The sequence below is a fragment of the Trachymyrmex cornetzi genome, unplaced genomic scaffold (genome assembly GCF_001594075.2).
Source record: "Trachymyrmex cornetzi isolate Tcor2-1 unplaced genomic scaffold, Tcor1.1 scaffold802, whole genome shotgun sequence".
NCBI lineage: Eukaryota > Metazoa > Arthropoda > Insecta > Hymenoptera > Formicidae > Trachymyrmex > Trachymyrmex cornetzi.
Window position 1 is genome coordinate 93959 of NW_017300139.1, and position 8164 is coordinate 102122.

The window sequence follows — 8164 nt, forward strand, 5'->3', positions numbered from 1 at the left end:
GTGGGCACTCTCCTATCAAATCACCTAAGAATTTGATTGTATATGGATCAGATACATTGAGGATGGCTCGAATGTAAGCCGAAACGTCTGGTTTTTTTGTTACTTAATAAATCTTTTGCTCGCACGAATTACAGCGATATAACTCTCAGTTGCCTGTTTCTTTGTTTATAATTTGACCTTTTCGAGAGTTTATTTGTATTTCTCATATTAAGTAATAAATATTTCGTAACTTTGATTCCAGAATCGATACAACAACATTTTAACGAATGTAATTGTCAAGTTTTAAACTTAAATATTGATTATTAACGAAGTTATTGTGTAAAATGTAACTGGGGTGCCATATTACCACTTTCTCTTCTATACACATTTTTATATGATAGTATAAAAATAATTAAAATATTTTTTATATTTTTCCATGGTTATTACGTTATTTTATAGAAACTACATACAGTTTTACAAAATATTTTCCCTTTCAAGGAAGATATCAAACATTACATAAACAGTCCTCGTTTATTTTACTGTGGGGAGTATTATGTAAATTGATCGGAAACCTCAACCGACTAAAGTTTGCACTTTTTTGAATAAAGTTCATCAATTATCATTAAACAGCACGGAGTATGCTTTCCATACACGACCATAGCTGTTTACTTCTTCGGACACGAAACCGTTCGATGCAAATGTCATTTGCGATAATTAACATCTCGTTCCGTTACTCCGTACTCTCGTAAAATTCGTTAAAAATTTTAATTACACATTTCTAGCAAATATGCGCCGACGATACGTGAATCGTGAAGACATGATCGATAAAATGTGCTTCAGCAAGTCACGCAATTCAATTTCTTCAAGGTAAACGATGCGAATTTTTTGTAGATATCAGTCGTGAAATTAACAAGTAATTTGTGTCTTTTGGATATTTTTAATTGAACGGTATTACGTGAAATTGTATTAAAGTAACAGAAATAAATAATGACACATATTTGAGACTTGTTCGTGTTTTTAATTTATTCGAAACTGCATGTTACTTACTTTTTGCGTAACACTATTTAATTTGCGTGCTTATAATTGCCAGATGTATTATTTTAAATTATTCGCTGTTTGTTTCAAGATATACGAGGCTTGTTTCACGGAAATTAAATTTTCTGAGAGAGAGAGAGAGTGCGAAAAAAACGGCGCCAGATGGATTGCATAAGATAAATGTATAAGAAAAATTTATTCTCTTCGATATACTTAAATACTCACAAGGAGAAATATACAGGGTGTAACAAAAAGATCGGGACACCTAAATATCTCGGGAAATATAAGTTTTACAGAAAAGTGTTTCAGACAAAAGTTATATGGTTTAAAAATATCTATTTATTGATCCTATCGGTTTGACCTTGGGTTACGTAGCCAAGGTCAGATCAAGGTTACATTAATTTTCTTAAATGGAACACCCTATTTTTGATTCAAGAATCTAATAGCTGATGTCGAGAGCTTTTCAAAACACTATAATGAAATATTTTTTATGAAGTACTTTTCAAGTTATAATGCTTCAATGTTACAGTATCGCCGGCATTAGCATTACCCAAAATATTTAATTTTGGAGACTGGCCAGTCAAGGCGAGATCGATCGGTGGTCCGTGAATCTTGACCTTCAGTTAACGCACAAACAAAAACATAACGCGTGGTATTACATATCTTGGGTAATGCTAGTGCCGGCGATACTGTAACTTTGAAGCATTATAACTTGAAAAGTACTTCATGAAAAAATATTTCATTATAGCGTTTTGGAAAGCTCTCGACATCAGCTATTAGATTCTTGAATCAAAAATAGGGTATTCCGTTTAAGAAAAGCAATGTAACCTTGACCTGACCTTGGCTACGCAACCCAAGGTCAAACTGATAGGATCAGTAAATAGATATTTTTAAACCATATAACTTTTGTCTGAAACACTTTTCTGTAAAACTTATATTTCCCGAGATATTTAGGTGTCCCGACCTTTTTGTTACACTCTGTATAATAAAAAACACAACAAAAATTGGAGAAACTTGTTATGGTCAAAATTGAAAGTTTTGTCGAGTTGTGTTCGTACATATCGAATTTTAAAATTAAATCGAATTCTTTACCGAATGAATTAAGACCATTAAAATATTATCATGAAAATCTTGTTATATATTTGGCGTAACCAAAATATGTATATATTTGGCGTAACCAAAATATCGATTGTAATTATTCCTTATATAATATCCACGAAAGTTTACGGATAGAATGCATCTGAAACGAGAAAAATCAACTTGTCCGACAAATCACATTTGATGCATACAGGGGGCACGTAGCGTGCTCGAGTTAAATGACCAATCTCTCCCTCTTGGCCCAATTCGTAAAACGTCCTGTACCACGTACTCTGCGTGACGTCACACGCACAGATCTCTTCTCGTGGCGGTTGCAAGAGTGAGTAATGCGTGAGGGTGCGTGCAAGGCCACACACAGTCAGACGACCAGCCAGCCGGCCAGCCAGTCACTCCGTCAGTCAGTCAGTCAGCCGTTGCATGGCAACGTGGTGTTCGCGTTCTGAACGGCGATAGTGGCCGAATATCGACCTAAAACAAATGGCTCATCCACATCGCGTGTCTCTATATCTACGGGAAACATTCACCGAGTAGAGCGCGCGAATGTATCCCGTATGTCTAGAGACACGCGATGACGTCACACACATAGATCTCTTCTCGTGGCGGTTGTAAGAGTGAGTAATGCGTGAGGGTGTATGCAAGGCCACACTCAGTCAGACGACCAGCCAGCCAGCCAGCCAGCCAGCCAACCAGCCAACCAGCCAGCCAGCCAGCCAGCCAGCCAGCCAGCCAGCCAGCCAGCCAGCCAGCCAGCCAACCAGCCAACCAACCAACCAACCAGCCAGCCAACCAACCAGCCAGTCAGTCAGTCAGTCAGTGACTGTAGGCGCAAAGAAATGCGCACTTTTCGCCGATAATTGAAAATCGAAAATAACTCCTAATTGTTTTTCAAATCCTTTAAGATATTATACAAATGTTAAAAAGTCTCGCTAGTTGCTAGACTGTGTCTAGTAATTCGACATATACACATAACACACACATTAAATTATACGACACATGGTTTATGACTTTGATCATCTTAATTATTAACTCTGTCTCTCAAAGAGAAGGTGTCTAACAGACTAAACATTCTCTAATGTTTTCATATTATGTCTTTCTCGCCAAAGTAATCAATCATGCATCATACTTATCTGGTATTCATAACAATGCTTTATCTAGATGCAAAGATATATTAATGAATACTTAAACCTTAAATGAGTTGGATTATTAAATTGAAAATTTTACAACTATATATATATATTTCCATTTATAATATCAATTACACAAATGATGTTTTTCTGTCATAGGCAGTGATGTCTCTAAGTTTTTGAGGGCACCGAAGGGGAGTTTGGTCAGGCCTAAATTATTCACGATGTATCACGACCGATGTGAGCTGAATAATATCGATCAGCAATAAAATACGCGCGCGCGCATGTAACTTTCTCATAAATAATTTAAACCTGCTCCGTTTACGAAATCGGTTTTTAGCTTTGTCGTGGATGAAATATGGTTCAATATAGCACATGCGTGACGGTCATTGTATTTTACAATGATATCTTCATTTTCAGTCAGGAAATTAATGCGTCGTGTTTGGTTTTGCATCACTACCGACTACCATGAGACTTACAATTAGTAAGGTGCAGAGTATTTGTGAAGTAAGGCTATTTTTAAATGTGCATTTCGCATTATAATCAGAGCCTCTGAGAATCCCGGTATACACTTGTTCGTCGATCGATATAAAATAAAAGAGTATGATTTTTCTTCTTTCCCTTTTTTCTTTAGACTTCGAAGATGGATATTACTGTCATTTGTCATTTATTGCGTTTTAAGTTTATTTTTATTTGCAATTAATTTGTTTAAATTATTAATTTACATTTGTTTACAATTATTTTGAATAAAGTAAAGAGCTATAGAAATTTTTGTGTGTAAAATACAGAACATTTCATATTAGATACAAAACATAATATTTTGTCTTGTTTTAAGTTATAAAGTTGTTGGAAACGGCAAATTTTGAAATGCATCTAAAAATAAGCAATGTTAAAAAAGTGTTTATACATTATTATTATTATTATTATAAGGCGGATATCTGGAGCTTCGTTATCCATTGAGGATATCGGGTGACAATTAGAGATAAACTTGATAAGCATCAACCCGATTTATTAAAAAATTAGCTGCACGATATGATTGTCAATTTCGTAAAGTTAGGATCGTCAGGATCGTAAAGTAAAATCACTCATTGTTAGTGTAATGAAGTTTGTTCGGTAATATGGAATTACACAACACATGGTAAACATTACGAAGCGAATTATTTATTATTCACGGATATACAACATTTTATCGGATATACAAAGAATTATATTTTTTATGTATGATGATAAATTTGGCTAGTGTCAAGAGTACGGTTCTCTCGATACTATATTATCGAATATCGATAATTGATTTCAACGTAATCCAGACTATTTCGTGGAAGTTGCACCAAAGTAGGAAGATGTTCCACTTGTGTGTCTCTCGAGTACGCTATCGTGGGGATCACGGTGTATCAACGTGCTTATGCACATTATTAAGTACACCATGGTCCGTGTGAAGACGAGATGAGACGAGACGAGACGAGACGAGACGAGACGAGACCATACGAGACCATACGAGACAAGATCATGCAAGACGAGACGAGACGAGACGAGACGTGAAAAGAAAGAAGGAGAGAGAACACGTATAGAGCCGCTGGTGGTGCCCTACTTGGGTATTGATCCGTGACAGTGGGAGGCGCTCGTTAGAGATGGCTAGGTCGTAGGTCGCATGCGCGTTTCCACCGATGATTCCGTATCGCCATCATCGACCCACGGCTCGATAAGAGAAATAGAGCCGAATCGGTGAGAAACGTTAGAGAAAGAGAAAAGAGTGAAAGAGAGAGGGGGTTAAAGAGAAAAAAACAAGTAGGGTGGATAATGTAGAGAGAAACGAGGAAAGTGGCACGAAATGAGAAGGAGAGAGAGGGATGGTAGCCACGAAAATTATCATCCGAGTATCAACCCGAATGGTATGGTATCATCACCTAGCTTAATTGGCAAATAGATTATAGATCGCCCTTTAAAATCACGCTTCGAATATTTGGATATTTCATGCTTGAAATTGTCGAGAAGAGAATGAAAGGGATTTAAGTCTACCGCAATTTGGTGATGGTCTGTCGTTGAAATAGACTGAACTTAAGAACTAATAAAAAGGAAAATCTGATTTCATTTTTATATATTTATGTAGATAAAAAGATTTACATAAAAAATGTGCGCGCGTTGAACGTAATAGCGTGTGTGTATTAACCGTAAAATTACTCTTTAATCTTTCTATCGTGTATTAACGGATCGATAATACACTGTAAGTTGCAGAGGATTTCAACACGTTTTAAGACGATCCTGGCAACGACACGCGACGTTGACCCTCATGCGGCGCCGTTACTGCCGCATCGTCGTCTATCGTCGATGCCGACGTCGCCGCCGGCGCCGCGGCGCGATCGTTGAAAGTTAATCCTTAATGCCTTAAGTCAATGCCTCTGTGCAACTGTAAAAGAATTACTGTGCACTCGTTTCTTCCGAATAAATTTCAAGAATTTGTATAGCATATCTCCGTTAAATCTAGTTATATATTTAATTTGAAAAAATAAGACTGGGCGAAGTAAGTGATATTTCATTTGTGAATTGGATTTACAATTTTTTTTTTTTTTTTCAAAATAAAAATGTATTACTCAGGATTGTTAATCAATAATGTATGACTTACGATTAGTTAGAAAGATAATATTATTTATGCGTTTAATTGTAAAGCCGAATCTAGGTAAGCGAATGCGAACAAACGAATGAAACGAATGAACAATTTTCTTGAAAGAGTCCGAATAGCGTCGCTCTAGTGGCAATTCATCCAAATTTTTTTGTATCATAAAACTTACATAGCAGAATTCAATTCGGCATTAAAATTAAATCTTTATATGACATCGTTTGTTGTCATTTCATAATAAAAATACGCAATATGAAACAGAAAATACAGAATGCGATCTAATCGTATCGAGGACTGCGTAACGAATGCAGTCCTAGAATGCGATCTAATCGCTCGAGACGCGTTTTCCTGCCCGTCGCCAAAGCTCGACCACTTCCGCTTCTAGCAAGCCAATTCTATAACTCGACCCGTGAACTCGTAAATGCAAAATACACGGCCCGTGCAAATTAGCATAAGGTCGAAATCGCGTTCATCCTGCGCCTACGGAGACACGTTTGATACTCTTCAGTGTGAAACTAGTGTGAGTGAATTTAGCACAAAAAGAGAAAGAAAGTCAAATATTGATTTCGCAATTTGGTACAAGCGCTTATATCGAATAAATTTATTATTATTTTTTTTTTAAACTCTAAGTTGAAAAGATGTCTTGTTTATTTATTTCCGACTTGTATCAATGCACTTTACGCAACACACACACGAACGATGGCGCGCAAACGCCGGCGATTGTGCGTGTGCGTACGGACAATCAGCGAGGTGCGTATGTGACCTGTAAAATTGCATAATCGTGCTTCCTCAATGACGACGTGAGCGAGAGAGAGACGATGGACCAGTCCATGATACCTATGAAATTGATCGTTTACGTATACGAGCCGACGACGACGGCGCGGCGCGAACCAGACGACAGACCGGACGTGTTACGCACAAAGTCGGAGTATTACATTTTTACGATTGTAACCGTCGATTTGCCGGCTCGTTGGTCTTTTATCTAATCGCTGCGACGGTCGTAACGAACTGCCCGCGCCGTGACAGAATTAACGGCCGCGCGCGGCAATTGCGCGCGTCCGCGTCACGAGTCTCGCATTTCGTTAGTTAGTCCATCCGGTACGTGAGAATATCGTCGGTTTTCATGGTCGAGACAATAGATAGTTCAAAGATATTAGGTACTACAATGATAAGTTGCACGTGTCGATAACCAATTGTTTAATATTTTTCGGAAGTTACAAATTTAATATATGGTGAGAAATAAGGTGATGTATATTCGATCACCGACGAGATATTGTAAAGAGATATCCTCTTACGGAAGTTCGCGTCCTTGCGAATATTCAAGTGATTAAGAGTTAAAAACTGATAATATTGTACTAATTTTATGATTTATTAGTTTAGTAGACGTATTTATGCATTTAGAACTCAATAATACTTGGTTTTTTCTTTAAAATTGTGATTTCAGTGTTATCATCAAAGTTTGATTATCAACAGAGATGATAACTGCAGAGAAAAAATTGTAATTTTTCTGCAATATATAGGATATTATAGCTTTACAAGTATGCATATTGATTTATGGAACATTTATGTAATAAAAAATCATGAATTTAATAATGTATGAGTCAAATATTTATGTTAATAGTAGCAAATTTATATCAATTGTCGATGTCAGCATTCTTCAATTACCTCCGGACTCTTGGAGCCCTTTTTATATCGCTGAAAATTTGCACAGGGTTGGCGGTCTTTAATAGTATCTCGTCGGTGCGGTGATTCGATTCACTCATATACTCGTTTGCTGCCTATTTTCACAGTCATTTCTTTCATTAACATTTACTTTACAAAGGAAAACATTTGTGTACAACATCTCAAGAGATATTGTAATTTCGCGTTGTTATGTCTATTCATTCGCGATCAATTTTATAAGAAATTAATGGATTAAAATTCATGGATATACACACAAGAGGAGAATCAGACGATGGAATAAGTGACTTTATTTTGTAATAATTTCTTACTTGGTTAGTTTTCCGGTTAAGTATATAGACAGTCTTGATTCGTAACGAGGAAAAGTTAAGCCGGAACATCGTGGGCTCTCGTAATCGTGATTACGGGATACCATTGAACATTGAGCATAGTGGACGATGGCGAGTGGTGTCTCCATTGAACCGGCACACTACCGGAAGCGGTCGTTATCCGAACGCGGTCGTACCGAGGTCGCTCTTGAAAATCAGGCCTCTGTTCCGCGCACCGCGGACGTCTCTCTCACCAACGTCACGTGTCAAATGTGTGCCGGCCACGTCTCTCTCTCTCTCTCTCTCTCTCTCTCTCTCTCTCTCTC

At 37.2% G+C, this 8164-nt stretch overlaps 1 protein-coding gene across 4 annotated transcripts in view; it reads left to right on the forward strand.

Annotated features, from left to right (window-relative positions):
- Atpalpha (sodium/potassium-transporting ATPase subunit alpha) overlaps positions 1–8164 on the forward strand; it is an 86955-nt gene that overhangs the window by 62098 nt on the left and 16693 nt on the right. The window lies entirely within an intron of this gene.